Source organism: Poecilia latipinna, unplaced genomic scaffold (assembly GCF_001443285.1).
Source record: "Poecilia latipinna isolate Pla-1442-1.1 unplaced genomic scaffold, P_latipinna-1.0 Scaffold621, whole genome shotgun sequence".
In the NCBI taxonomy this organism is placed as follows: domain Eukaryota; kingdom Metazoa; phylum Chordata; class Actinopteri; order Cyprinodontiformes; family Poeciliidae; genus Poecilia; species Poecilia latipinna.
Genome location: NW_015113237.1, coordinates 256,438 through 271,634, shown reverse-complemented (window position 1 = coordinate 271,634; position 15,197 = coordinate 256,438). Strand labels below are relative to the sequence as shown.

The following is a 15,197-nucleotide window of genomic DNA, read 5'->3' as shown; positions in this document are numbered from 1 at the left end:
AGGGTCGGGTCGCGCGGGCAGCAGCTTCAGAAGGGAGTCCTAGACTTCCCTCTCCCCAGCTTTACTTTTACTTTATCTGTAGACCAACACGTTGCAGCTTACGACTTTCATCAGGATCTGTAAATCTGACACAACCGTGGGAATCAATCATATCGTTTATCATTTATTATAAAAAACTTCTTATTGTGACAAGAATCTTGATTAGTTTTTGTCTCAGTAAGTAACGTCCTGAAGGTAGCCTTGTTTTCCTGTTTTTTGACACTATGAATTTGCCAAAAAAACCACAAAACAAAAAGTCAGTTAAGGACAGAGTGTTTTGAGGAAGGTGCTATTAAACCACACCAAAACTGAACCTTTTGACGTTATGCACAACACACACAGTCACACACATTCAAATTGAATTCATGTGAATGCGTTTGCGAGGCTCTGAATGCGGTAAAGTCGCAGTCATTTTTATGTATTGTAGATCTAAAGAAACAGCCTTGTATTATGCGACGGTTTGAGAACAGCAGGAGGATTTTCTATAGAATCGGGAAAAGAAGAGCGTAATGAATAAATAAAAGGCAGAGCTCAGAGAGGAAGAGAAAGAGGATGAGAGAGAGGAAAGAGAGAGAGAGAAAGAGACAGGGATAGAGGTTTAGTAATTACAGAATATAGGCCAAGGTCTTCCACATCACCAGTCTTTTTATATGCAAATCCATGACAATTGTCTTAGAATGGTAATAATTTTCGTCACTTACACCAATTCGACCAAGTTTTGACCTTGTAAAACTCACATAAAGGGGATAAGAATGAGCAGGAATTAGTAGTTTTAATTTACTCTCTCTCTCTTTTTTCAGATCTTCCTAAATCTGAGCACAAAGTATCCAGCTGTGTTTCGCAGCCACCTTCATCAAATTGAAATCTATTTCTGGAGCACGAACGGGGACCTCTCACACTCTTCCCTTCCTTGTGTATCATAGGGACTTGAACGAAACTAAAGTCCTTGACATTTTTTTTTTTTTTTTGGAAGAGGTATTTTCTTTCAAACATCGTTCATCAGCCTTGGCTCTCACTCGTGAAAACCATTCAAGTCATTAAGACCTTGTATCATAAAAAAATACTGCCATCAAACTCACAATAGGGATCCAAGGTGCTGTTTTGTGTGGGAGCGATAAGCTTTTAATTATTCCACTATTCTCGTAAGAGTACGGAGCTCATGCTGCTTTCAAATAAAGTAGATTTTGACAAATAGCGCACATTTAAAATTTTTCTTTTTTTTTTCTTTTTTTTTTTTGGTTTGTTTTTATTTTTTGCTGCATTGCATCTCCAGCCACCCTAATTGATGTTGCAGGGCCTTTTCATTCTCTGGCGAGAGGTTGCACTGGGAGTGCCGTGCTTAAAAGATGAAGGAACTGAAACAGTGTGGAGAAGTGGTGAAATCGAGAGAGGCTCGTTTTAAATTCAAACCACCTTGAGTTAGTGAGATTCCTTTTGTGCATCCTAACAAAAGCCTTTTATCTGCTCCCTCAGGTTATAAAGTCGTGTTTCTGTTTGACACAGTCTCGTCTCTCAGATCATCTTATTTCTTGACCATCACGGGGAGGGAAAAAAAATAATACTGAGAAAGAAAAAGTATTCACAATCTAAAACTCAGATGCTTTTTATTTGGCTCTTATGAAGGGAGACAGAGTGGAATTTTAAAGTAGATGGACAATTTTAGATGAGTTTGATATTTATTATGCCTAAAAAGTTGCATACTGGTGGATTATGTCCCTACCAAACAAATTACTTGTCAGTGCTACCATTTACTGTAGTCACCAATTGAGTTATTTTTCTACTACCGTAGGTTTAAACATCTAGGAACTAAAGTTTTTGCCCATTGTCACTTGTTACTGCCTCTCTTCCGGAATAACCACTTAATTTATGGTGTGTTCACAAAAGCTCTGTTTAGTTCACTTTAATCCAACTCCAGCTTGTTTGCCTAGAAAGTCAGTTTTTTTTTTGGGGGGGGAGGAGAGGTGTGTGTGAATGCATAATCGAACTCTGATGCGGACCAGAAAAATTTAACTGTGCTCGACCTACAACCTTAAGTACTGGTTCGGTTGAAGTGAACTCTGGTATGATTTGAATGTATATGTGAACACCAAGCAGACCGGAATCCAAAAGGAGGAAGTGGACTATGACTCAGGGCATTCTGGGTAAAAACAAGCTAAACAAACGGCTGTATCTAGCTAAAATCTGACGTCTCAAATTGTCCCTAAAACATATATACTATTTTGAACTACTTCTTTAAGGCTATGTTTACCTTTTCTCTATCTTTGCACAGACCTAAACTTTAGGTAAACGATGCATGTAAACAAAACCTTAAAGGACTAGTTCAAATGCTTAAAAAATAGTTTCAATTGGATTTTGTAAGTTGGCGTTTCGGGCTTACCAGTGCAATATGTTTTGCAAGGCACAGCGCAGCGTGAAAGTGAACCACAACAGCTGAAAATGTAATAATCATTTCAGATCTAATGGACTATAACATGTCCATCTTTTCTGTCCCTGCTATAAAAATAACTCATAGTCTGATACTGTAACTAGAATTCTATCCGACGTTGTGAACAGTGTACAGAGGAATATTCAACTTACATTATCCACTACCTTGTAGAACAACCTTTTGTTACAATTAAAGGTGCTGCTGAAAAACTGTTTCCTTTCACCACGGCTTGGCCACCATCCGGTGCCTTCTCAATGATTGCTTGTTTCTTAAATAAAGGGCAGATTTGTAGAGCGCACGAGTGATGGTTTTCTCCCTAAAAGGACCCTCCGCCTGAACTGTGGGTCTCTGTTGTTCTCTCAGAGTTACCTTGAACTTCATAGCTGCTTCTCTGATTAATGAAGGTCTTGACAGATCTGCCAGTTTTCAGGAACGATTATGTTTTGGTGGGCTAGCGGTTGTGTCATAGTCTGTTTTATGATGGACCGAACAGTGCTCTGTGAGATATTCAAATATCGGGTTCCTCTGTCTACAGCAACGCTTTCTACCAGATCTGTAAGATCTTCATAGAATAACTGTATTTATACTCAGAGATAATTGCACACCTGGACTCTATTTATGAATTTAAGAGTATCAGACTAAAGGACGCTCAATAAAAACAACTATCAGATAGTGAGTTGTAAAAAAATCTGGGATTTTTTCTTCCAGTTCACAGTTTTGTGCTCTTTTACAACTGTTTCCATTGACCATAAAATTGTGCAAATTGAAACTACGAAAATAAATATGCTCAACAGAAACAAGCCAATAAAAAGTTTTTGCACTTGGATGAGGTGGTTTTTCAGCCATATTGAAGTCGATGTATTTTGCAAAAATGCAATAGACGCACTTTTTTTCGCGTCACACGAGTCACATGATCAACAGCCAGATGTTACTACTGGCAAAAATGACAAAGAAGATGACAACAGAAAGTAGTGGGAGGATGATGGTTTTTGTTTTTTTCTGACATTGTGCGGCTGGCTCCATCAGAGCTCTCTCAGCATCACACAGTTCATAAAGAGTTGTGTTTCATTCTTCTGTAAATTCGCAAACTAAGATTTCCCCAAAATGCAGCAAACGTAGTCACTCCCAAGTATAAGGAGCTGGCGGAAAAGACGAAGATGATAACAGGAAGTGGTAGGAAGATGATGGAAGATAAGTTTGTGGTTCTGCCATGGGAAAATGTGACAAAAATCCACGGGGAATGAATCCAGTGGGTTTAGGGGAAGGCTGCTTTGTATGAATATTAGGCTTTTTCTTTTTTTAAAAACTTTATTGGTGAGAGAAAAATGGAGGAAGCTTGAAGCTCTTTTTTCCCCTTCTAAGGTTTCCGTCCATCTGGCATGGTTGGCAAGGGACCTTGAAGGAGAAAGAGCTCTATCCTGCTTTGCCTGCAGTCAAAAAAAGAGACAAGGAGCGAGGCAAAAAAAGAAAAAAAATGTCAAACTAATAGATAGTCACTACCATGTATGCTGTGTCTCACAGATGCAGCTCCTAGTCAAAGCCTCAATCACACACTGCTCAATTCCCACGGGAGGTTCGGGAACACAGAGATGCCACAGTCTGACAGGGAACACTGCCACGGATCTGCCCCAACACCCCCAGTATAAGATCACTGTCAAGGCCATGTGTGCACCTCTGACAGCTCCAACTCTTACTTAAACTACAAGTGTCTTTATTCCCCAGATGGCCAGAAAGAGCCTCCGGATTGCCCTCAGCGTTCGCGCTTAATATGTCCCCCAGTCCCCGACACAGAGACCCCTCTTGATGTGAAAGTGTATTTTAGAAACGGAATGCAATATAGAGGGAGTAAATATAGTAGATGTCATCCGGCGCCGGCTCTCCGACGAAACAATAAACACAGTTTGCTGTTGGAACGCGGGCGCGTTTTATCACAGAACCGGGGTTGCATAAGATTTATGAACTGCCACAGTGGCAACAATTCCATGCAGCGGGGATTGATGGCGTTCGGTACCAAAAAATTTGTCTGGCTGAGACATTTAACTCAGCAGATTTGTCCCCGTCTCTACAAGTACGGCCTTGTCAATTATTCAAAGGAGCCAAACAACAGCCCAGAAAAGACAGCACACTGTGTGTAAAGCTCATTTACAAGTCTTTATTACCAGAAGTGTTCTCATGTGTTTAGGCCCACAATAGGAGGTGGTATATTTTTTTTCCCCCTTCCTCTTTCCCCCCAGTGTATTTGTCTGCTAATTCACACCGTTACTAGCGTGAGCTTCCTTCATTCCTCAAAGACGAAAGCATCAAGGGGATCCAAAGAAAAATAAAAAATTAAAACTTGGCACTACATTAAAGACAGCTGCTTACGCTCACCAGCACAGAGAAAGGCCGAAGACTCCATTGTTGTATCTGAGAGATACGCGATCACAGAAAGACGGAGTGAAAGCAAGGACAGGAATTAGGCTCTATCAGAGCTCTAATGGAAGAAGCAGGTTCTCTGTGTCAGGACTTCTCCCTCCAGTGATGGATAGGGAGGTTAACAATTGCTCTGAGTTAGGCAGCTCAGCGCGCAGCGTCCTCTGGAGCCGCTTCACAGACAAAAGGGTTTTATAGCCACCCAATCTCAGACTTCATGATAGCAAATTATAACCAGAGAACTTTGTTCCCGTGGCACGCTTGGACATGTTTTATGTGGCAATACTCTTTTGGATCGGTGTAAGGGCGTTCATAAGAAAGTGACAGAAGCGTTTTGCCGTTCCAGCTCCACCTGTATTTCTTTTTATTACAATTGACACTCTGGCCCCTCAGGCTATCAATCTTCAAAATTAAAGGAGGACTACGGTCTGAGGTGTTAACCAAATTAGATAGGATACATATGGAGCAAAAGAGTGTGGCACTTACCCAGTCGTTTTTAAAAACTATTAAGTTTTTTACTATATGAATGCGCACATGAAACTGGGGGGTTCGGTACCTCAAAATAGGTTAAGAACCACTGATTTAAAGTAATGACCTGTGTTTTACAATTTTAGAACTCTTTTACTTTAGTATTTGTGTTGTTGTGCATAAGCACTCATATGATACAGCAGCTGTTCATTTTCTTCACCTAAGTTCAATTGCATTTATGTTGCTGAGGTGGATAAATATACCATGATCCTTGTAGGGCTCATGTAATGTTTTTGTTCATTTATTAGTCAGGTGAAAAACTATTAACCCTTGTGTTTACAAATGGGGTCCAACTGACCCCACACCCATATCACTTGTATCAGTTGTCTCAGTCCTCGCACGCATAAGGGTTAAAGTGTGTGAAAGGTTTAGAAATTTAACAACGGCTCAGAAAAAGAGAAGTTAGCTAACGTTAGCAATGCTAATTGTTGAAATGGCTAGCTGAAGCAATCATCTCGGTAAATTTCATGCATTGAAAATATTCCTAACCTGTATCAAATGCTTCCAAAACGTTGCCAACACGTTCAAATCTTACATATTTGATGGAAGATAGAGGCAGACAGATTAAAACAATAAAATGAAGCATTTTTCTGTATTAGCTTTCATACTGAAGTTCCTACTCCTCTGCTGTTTTCTCTGCATTTCTAAAAACTATAAAAGCCCAACATAACCACTACTACTCTAAATGTTTGAACAAAACAAATCAGAAACAGATATTAATATTTGCTAATCCATAGCACTAAAATATCTTAGACGAAGATAACACTGAAGAACCACTGATGGAAACAACATGAAAATCTCTGACGAACACACTGAGTACAACTTCCTTCTACACAAAAATAGAGTGCCGTCAGATTTCAGCGGTTGTAGGATTTCTAAGTTTGGTTGAATTTACCCAGAATGCCCTGTGCTACACTCCCTGATTTTGGAGCTGTGTCCAGTTGGCTTGGCGTTCGCATGTTCACATATTGGAACTGCATCAGAGTTCACTTCATTTTAACTAAGACCTCGGTTTTAGATGCACCAGAGTTTGTTTTTTTGGCCTGTATTTTTTGGTGTGTATATTTGGGCATATACATCTTCCCAAACAAACCAGAATTTCAAGGCAAACAAATTAGATTTTAATTGAAGCGGACTAGGCAAGACTGATTTGAATGCACCATTAGACATCCAGAAAGAAATCTAACAAAATTAGAACTGAACCAATTGTTATTTCAGCTCATCTGTTCATCTGTTATTGGTCATCTGTCATGGCGTATGTCTGTTACAGCATAATTAGGGGTTTTATTGGCAGTTTTGCTTTGGAAGTTTCTGAGCTGCAAGACAAACACAACAGATTCAAAGTCCTGCTATAGGCAGGATATGTATGCTCCCATTTACTGCATGCTCAAGGTTTAGAAACATGCAGCCTGCTTTGTAGTAATATCATTGAGATATATTCATGTCACTCGAGACAAAGGGGACGGTGGTGATGACTGATGATGGGAAGACAGATTAGGTCTCCTCTTGTTTTAGGTTGTCAAAAACTCTTGAGTGATCCTTCTGTAATTTTCTACTCAATCAAAAGATATTTACTCCCTCTTCTACTGCTCTGAGTCTGTCTGTGAGTCATTGTGTCGGTGACATACAACAAAAAACATGGAAGTCAATGCCACTCAAAGGGCACACGATGATTAATAAAAAGTCTAGTTTGCAAGGATGAGAAAAGAAACGTCTTTGTGTCGGGAGAGGTTTGTATTATCGCAATGTGGGATTACAGGAGAAATAAATGCATATTTTTTGTATTAGGAGGATACTCCTCTTACTGACTTTCATAATAGTAAACATGAAAATCAGCATGCAGGGGAATGGGCAGGTAAATGGTACAGCTCTAGACAAATGCAAACAAAACCAAACCAAAACCCCAAAGGCTCAAAACTAGACAGTTTTTTTTGCTTCATCTTTTAAAAACCACAGGATTGCTGTAAAAAATAACTTAGAGTCTCCCTTCTTTAAGAACTTCCACACTGAAAAGTGTTGTACTTTGTTTTAATGCCAACAGTTAAGTTCTGTGTCATAAAGTGGTGGGATTTTTTGAGTTTCCAACGTTTTTAATGTGGATCCCAGGAAGAGTAGCTGTTGTTACGGCAATGACTAACGGGGATCCAAACAAACAAAATTTTCTGATTTCTGAAAATCAGAAAATTTAAGTCAACAGATAATCTATTTTCAATATTAGCATTCAAAAATTGCATTCCTATTGCGGGTGGTGAGCACTGGAGCCTTCTGGGAAAGATTCGGAACAGCTTGATAGTTGCAATCGAACACAGTCTCTAGTCTGATCCCGGCTGCCGCTTGTTCTGGTAAAACTGCATGTTGTTTTGGAGGACGGGTACTAATAGGCCACTTAGGTCGTACGAATGTGAAAATAATGCTTTTGTTGCTGCGCTCACGGAGAAAGCCGTCAGCGTCCATTTCAGAACAACATTTCAATTCAATTCTCATTTTCACATCTCTTGCCTTGTTTGCAAATGGGTGGAGGATGGGGTGAAGACCCTCCCACTACTGCACAGCTCATGCCTGCTGTCTGCATTTATTTCAGATGAGATTTACTCCATCTCATCTCGGGATGGAGTTTCCTCCCAGTTATGAAACTGGGAGATGTTGGCACGATTATCCGGCGGATTTAGAATAGCTTTCGGGGGCCGGCGTGGGCGTAACCAGGGGCGATCCGGCTGCAGGTGTGCACGCATGAGCGCCGACACACATATGTACGCCGACTATTGTTGTTCGATCCCTTGCATGCATGAGGCCTCTCCAGCCTCCCACTGACAGGTGCAAGCACTTCTATAGAGCTACAATGCTGCAGTTCTCAGCTCGCCATAAATTACTCATCTACTCATCATGGCCCACGTAGCCCTCCTGATGAATGTGATCTTATCATGTATGTGGGGGGCGGAAACAAAACAGATTATCGTACAAAGTTCTGTTATGCTGTGGGAAATGTTCCATTTAAACGGTAAGCACACATCTTTTTAGATAAGTGCTTTTTTTTATTTTTCTGGTTGTTGTTGATGTCAGTTCGCAGCAACTTACAGAGGCAATCGTTTCACTTAAGCATGTTATTTTGCTTTACATCGAAAATGTGCTGGTGGGCGGCAGACCGCGAACAGTGGCGAGGAGTCTGACATGGCGCCGCACCTCGTGCGTCACCAGGCGGGTTTGCATTATGATACAATGTGACCTGAAAGGTGTGGAGGAATGTGGCACCTGTATCTTTACAGGTATTTAAGTGCCAAATTAAAGAGCGGGGAAGTTGGCACAAAATGGTATGTGAGCGAGAGGCATTTAGGATGGAGCTCTTTTATACCTTCAGGAAGTGTTCATACATCTCCAGCCTTTTCAAAAGTTGACTCAAAAATGTTCTACAAGTTCAAGTCAGTGCATCCAAGTGGATGTATACTTTCCAACAAGTTAAGTGCTCTAAACATACAACAGATGAGACAAATAAAAGGACTAATTTCAAAATCGACTTATTTTTTTATCTATTTTATAAGATCAGACTAAATGATACATGGCAGCCTTGTTCTTCTAAATTCCTCCTGCCTCAACTGCCAGCAAGACTGCAGCATCTGTGTTGGATTGACACAATTCGCTGGTCGGAACGTCTCCACCCCGCTGTGTGCGCTCTTACCCTCTTTTCGCTTTAAGATTGATAAGAGACATGTTGGAGGCGTGTTTGTGTGTCCGCATTTGCGTGTAAATTGGAAGAAGGCTGCATCCTCTAAAGACCGTGTCGGAACATGGAGGCCGCGACCTCTCAGAGCCAGTCCTGTGACCCCCAGGACCCGGCGCGTTCAGCCTCTGCTGGACTCTAAAGACTCGCAGAGCTGCAGCTTATCTGCAGTCAAAACAACAAACAAGTGCATTCAGAAGAAGATAGCAATGGGGTGAGAGGTTTCTCTCTGAGTCAGTGCCTCCGTCTGATTGGCAGAGGCCCATCTCTGTAGTGTTTTTATTATTATTTTGAATTGGAAACCATAAAAAGCCAACTGCGTTTCAAAACGGCAGACAGAGGAATTTGGGGACGTAGCACCGGCATTAAAAAAAAGAAAAAAAAGACAAAATAACGGACATGCTCTGTGGCGTGACTTAACGCGACACAGCATCAACAGAAATGATTAAAACTCACCACAGCACTTCCTCTTTCCTTCTGTGTGCACAGCCTCCAAAATGAATAATTAATGTAAACTGGAGGGATTTTTTTGCCACTGTTATCAAGAGTGGCAAAAATCACAAGAGCTTCACATAATTGTCTTTCTTTTTTTTTTTTTTTTTTTTCTTTTGCTTTTGCAAGTGGTGGGAAACTTGGAACATAATAGGACTTGGCTTATAGGCCAGGGTCAGGTGAAGTAGAACATCCAAATTGGATTGAATTATCTGAGAGCAAATTAGAATCTACCTTCCTGCCTTAAAAAAAAGAAGAAAAAAAAAAGGAGAAGAGGTAGAGTTGTTGCCAGAGAAGCTGTGCAGGTGCTTTGCAAGATAATTGTACTCCCATTTAGCTTAGTACCTGAGATGTGCCTTAGTCTACAGGTGGAGTTCTACACTCACAACAAGCATCTAATTACACACTAACAGTGAAAAAAAAATTTAGTTTTTCATTTGCATGGTTCATTTAAGGATTCCTTTGTTTTTAAGTTGACCAAAATGTTAACATCGTGAGTCAGATCTTTAACTCAGTCTAGTGAGAAATCATAAATGTTACTAAGACAGCAGAGAGCAAAATGGAGAAGGGAGAGCGGATGATTGACAGCACTATAACCCGCCTCCTGCCTGTGATTGGTTTTTCCTAGTTACCAGTGGGAGAGGGCTAGAAAGGTCATTTATTTTCACAGATTATCTCTCTCATACCATATTGTCTCGACATGGTGATAGTTTCAACAAATATACAAAAAATAAGTAAAATTTTGCAGTTTTAATTGGAGAAGCTGCCATGAGTTCCATAGTAACTCTGAAAGAAAATGTTGCATAACAACTGTTCACAAATTTGTCACAAATCTGCCCCTTTGTCACAGAGTGGAAAACATCGCTGTTCACAGATGCTGTCCCGCCAATCTCACTGACATTTTACGGAGAAAAATCTGCAAAAAAGTCTATAATTACTGCAAAACGAATCTAACTGCACATCTTTTTTAGATGTCGCAAAAGCAGGCATCATTTTTTGCTGCCTTTTAAGCCTGTCGCAATAAGCAACTAATCAGTTAATCAGCTAATCACAACATAAATTAAAATGAGCTCGACAATTTCCATTCTGATGATTAATATTTTGGAAGGGCAATTTTGTTTTCAGACATCATAATCCATTTTATTTGTGGTTTTGGTCGTGGGTGGTTTTTATTTCCGTTTTATTTATTGCTTTTGGTTGTCTTATTTTGGATGTTTAGCATATCTTCCTGTTGCAGTGATCAGTATTCTCTACAAAACTAACGTTTATTAGTCTTTGAAACGGCGAACTTGCACTATTATACCATTATCAACATACCATTTGAAAATGCTCTCAAAGCGACAGTATTATCGTTTATCGCGATAATTACCGGAACAATTTATCGTCCAGCAAAATTTTGTTATTGTAACAGGCTGACTGCTACTTCGACAACATCCTCTGGTCTGCATCGCCCTCTGATGTATGGAAACTCAATAAAACACCTGGGAGCTGGTGGCAAAATGTGACAGAGTGTGAAAAAGTTCTAGGGGTGTGAATACTTCAGCAAAATGACTCAAACTGGGAGACGTTGTTGTTGTTGTTGGATTCTTATTCTCCCCGTGATTTTACTCGGCCTCTTTGCTAACTGCAAAAATGTCTCTCTTCTACTCACCCTGAATTATTTAAACGTGTTGTGATTCCCAGTGTGATTGTGAATCTGGGGCTGCAGCTCTCAACAGCGCAGTCATGTTTGCTTGTTTCCTCTCTCTCTCTCTCTCTCTTCACGCTTTTCCTCGTCTTTCTCCTTCGGTTCAAATGTCAGAGCATGATGCTGTAGTCTTCACGCCCCAAATCTCACCTTCGTTGGGGCAATACTGTGTATTATATGTGTGTGTGTAGGGAGAGAGAGAGAAAGAGAGAGAGAGGGGGGTAATGAATAGTCAAAAAGCTGTCATCTACAAGGCAATGGCTATTCATATGAATCTGTATTCAGGTCAGAGTCGTATTCAGAGGGGAAGTGAAAAAGGAGGGAGGGAATGGTTTTATTTCCCATCATGCATCTGAAGCGGGATCCAAATTGGCAAAGAGGACTGGGGAGTTTCTCCAGGGATGAGCATCCTGTTTTTTGTGTTGTAGTTGTTGTTTTTGTTTGTTTTCTGCCTGATCGTGTGAGGGAAGTCTGCCAGGAGCATCAGCCCTCCACGACACACCAAGTACAACAAACACAACCCAGAGTCCCTGAGTCATTCCCTCAGCTTACTCGGCCACCAAATCCAGCCATCCCAACCTCTTATGCTTTTTTAAATTTCAATGCCTTAAAAACTTGCAGTGCCAACGACTCTTTGTGGACTCTTGCAGAAATCAGAGACGGCTGTCCCCTCCACCCCCTCTGCCCCCTAGAGGAGGGTTGCACCAAACGCGGCTACCGGCGGATGAAAAATTGATTCGATTTTTGCCGTATTTGAGCGTCCCCGCCTCATCCCGTCCTTCTGTCTCCATTCCGCTCTCCAGATGATGCGCACATGACACACACAGTCAGCACAGCACATGGGTCTGACGCTCTTTTTGCCTCTGATCTGTGGGGGAATATTAATGTAGCGTGCGGTGTCTGGGATGGATCAAACTATTCGGTAAAAAAGAAAAAAAAGAGAGAGGATCTTTATCTGCGCCCACAAGCGTTGGCTTGTTGGGATTTTAATGTGGCAGCAGCTAGATGTACACTCTAATAGGCAAGTTGCAAAAACATGAGAGCGATCCTCGGAGAGCACAATAGAGGAGCGGATCAGAGAGAGAGAGACACGGATGGTTAGATCGGTTCTTTCTGTAGATGGAAGCACTTGTAGCTATAGTTGAGCTACTTCTGCAGCTGTATTTCCATCCTCCTTTTAAATTTTTTAGATCCAGTTACACTGGGCTACATGTCCATCATTTAATAAGCCTCACATCTTGTGTGTGTAGGCAGAACTTTAAGGAGAGATGCATGGCTGGGTGAAATAACTTTGAGACCTTTTGAAATGAAGTGCCTGAAGAAAACAAGTGGCTTTTTCAGATAAAAATCTCAAGTATGAGATTTGAAAAATGGCTCGAATTCACCAGTTCAGATGTTTATTCTTAAGCATTTTTTTTTAATCTGTGAGTCAGCGATTGGTTCGATGGTATTTAAAGTTCTGGGACTTGTCGTTAGTTAATTCTTTAAAGACTCACAGAGGCCAGTAGGGAGATAAATTGGGATCATAGAGGTTGTGAGAAAAAAACAACTCAAACTAAAAATTATCTTGAATCTGAAAAATAGTTTCAAACCTTGTTTCAGTAGGTTCATTTTCAATTTGAAATCATTTTTTCAGCTTCAAATCTTTTTCAGTTCAAGTTTTCTATTTTTATTTTTTAACAAACGATTTGGCCCCAATTTAGGTCCATAAACAAGAACCAGTTTGAGGTTTAGATGGAATGACAACCAGTGAAGTATCAGGGTTTCATTGTATTGACACAAAATAAGAGGGAACCAGATTTCATCGACTGTCCTGCCACGCTAACAAAGTATAGTTGTGTGATAATAACCGCCATCGTACAAAACTGAGGAAAAGTGACTTTATAACCGAAAATCGTTTCACAATTTTGATCACAGTTTGAGGCAAATCTTGTGGCTTTCTTAGTTTTAAAAGGCAGATGTGAGCTAGCAGCATGTTTTTGACGCTTTATTGTTAAAACAGAATGAACTTTTTTTTTAAATGACAGACGGGTTTTTTTATTATTCAAAGTGATTTTTTTTATGTTTCTACTAGAATTTCAATCACATTTATATATATATATATATATATATATATATATATATATATATATATATATATATATATATATATATATATATATATATATATATATATATATATATATAAACGCCTTTGAGATTAAAAGCCTGTCTTTCCATGGCCTACAATTTTAATTTCTTTTCACACTTTCATTTAGACTTTTGATTGAACCACTAAAACTATTTGTAATTTTAAAAAGGCCTTTTCTTCTTCCAAAGAGGCACATGCACTTCCACCTTTTTAAAAGCCCACCTGGACAAATTAGAATTTTTTAATCATTAATTATATGTCTTCAACCAAAGCAGTTTTTTTTCCTTTTACATGTGCAAGTCTTTCATTCAGTAAAAAATGAAAATATAGTACAATTTATCATCTCCTAGAGACATTTAAAATACTCCACTCTCTTAATGACTATGTTTTTAGTGGACAGTAACCTCTGCACTTTTGGGTTATGTTGTTGATTGATTTTGGTTTAACATTTCTCAAAGAAGGAAGTCACGTTCAGTGTCTTTTTCAGAGGTTGCACATTGTGTCCTGTAGTGCAGCGCCACCACAGGCAAGGAGGGGGAAAATGTTTTTGAAAAGAGTACAAAAATCCTGTTTGCAGCCCTAATCTTCCTCCCCAAATGATCAATTTTATTGGAATTTCTTACGATGTTTGTTTTCTTTCATCCATCAGCCCTTAAAACCCTTAAAATCTGTTTAGGTGCAATGGCAAGAGAGAAAATCTACACATTTGCTTCAGCCTTTTTGGCTTTGTTAGCCGGCTATATTTAGTTGTCTGAACTGTACTACAAAGAAACAGCAGCATCAGTCATTAGAGCAACTGCCCCAAAATGTTTACAGTCAGCAGAAAAAAACCCCTCTGCAGAGGCTTGTAATAATGAAAGATGTCTAGAGAGAACACGATAGGGAAATGAGATCTACATGGAGAGGATTTGGATTGATGGATTAGCAAAACAACAAACTGTGATATGCTTAGAAGTGGACGGTTTTTCTGTGCAAGTACGAGTATAGATCGGTGTGATTTATGGATTATGAAGGAAAAACAATAATTAACATAAAAGCTTGCTTCGTAAATGCTTCAAAAAGGAGAAGAAAGGGCATAATTGCTAAAGATTTATTCATGTCTGAAAGGATTTGAAGTGAAATAATGATTTTGGTAACTATGGACAACCTCGGATATTTACTGTGTTTTTAATGAAATGTGAAATCACATACACAGCCACATACATCTCCTTAGCTTCAGAATTGTAGGTTTCAGTACACTATTTGTTACACTTAACTCATTGTATGCTTGACGAAATGGAAAGCTTTTACTTTTGTTGAATCCTAAGGAAGTCACCGTTGGGATTAAAGGGGCAGCATTATGTCAAACTTACTCTATAAGCTTTATATCATGCTACTATGTTATTTCCTCATCCAAAACATTCCTGGAGTGTTGCCTCGATTCTTTCATGCATGTTTGAGAAATCCTTTCATTTTCCATGGCAACAATTCAGTTGTGCAAAACTCCTGGCTGGACATAGCTCCGCCTCCGAGGTGCAGCTCTTCCTCAAAACTGCAATTTCCAAGCTACCAAGGGTCCACCTCATATAGTAGCCTTCCCCCAAGACTCACACACTCAGCTACTTCAGACTAGCCAGCAAAAATTAGCAAACACCTGGTGGAACGGCTTAGCTACTTCTCAGTGCAACACTGGTAAAAAAAAAAAAAAAAAAAAAAAAAAAAAAAAAAAAAACGTAAAGGGGTGAGGAGGGGGAAGATTTTAAAAAAAAAAAAAAATTTTAAAAAAAAA

General features: G+C 39.7%; 1 protein-coding gene across 1 annotated transcript in view; it reads left to right on the top strand.

Moving 5' to 3' along the window:
- The window catches only part of rtn4rl1b (reticulon 4 receptor-like 1b), a 270,588-nt gene that overhangs the window by 26,994 nt on the left and 228,397 nt on the right, over window positions 1-15,197 (top strand). The window lies entirely within an intron of this gene.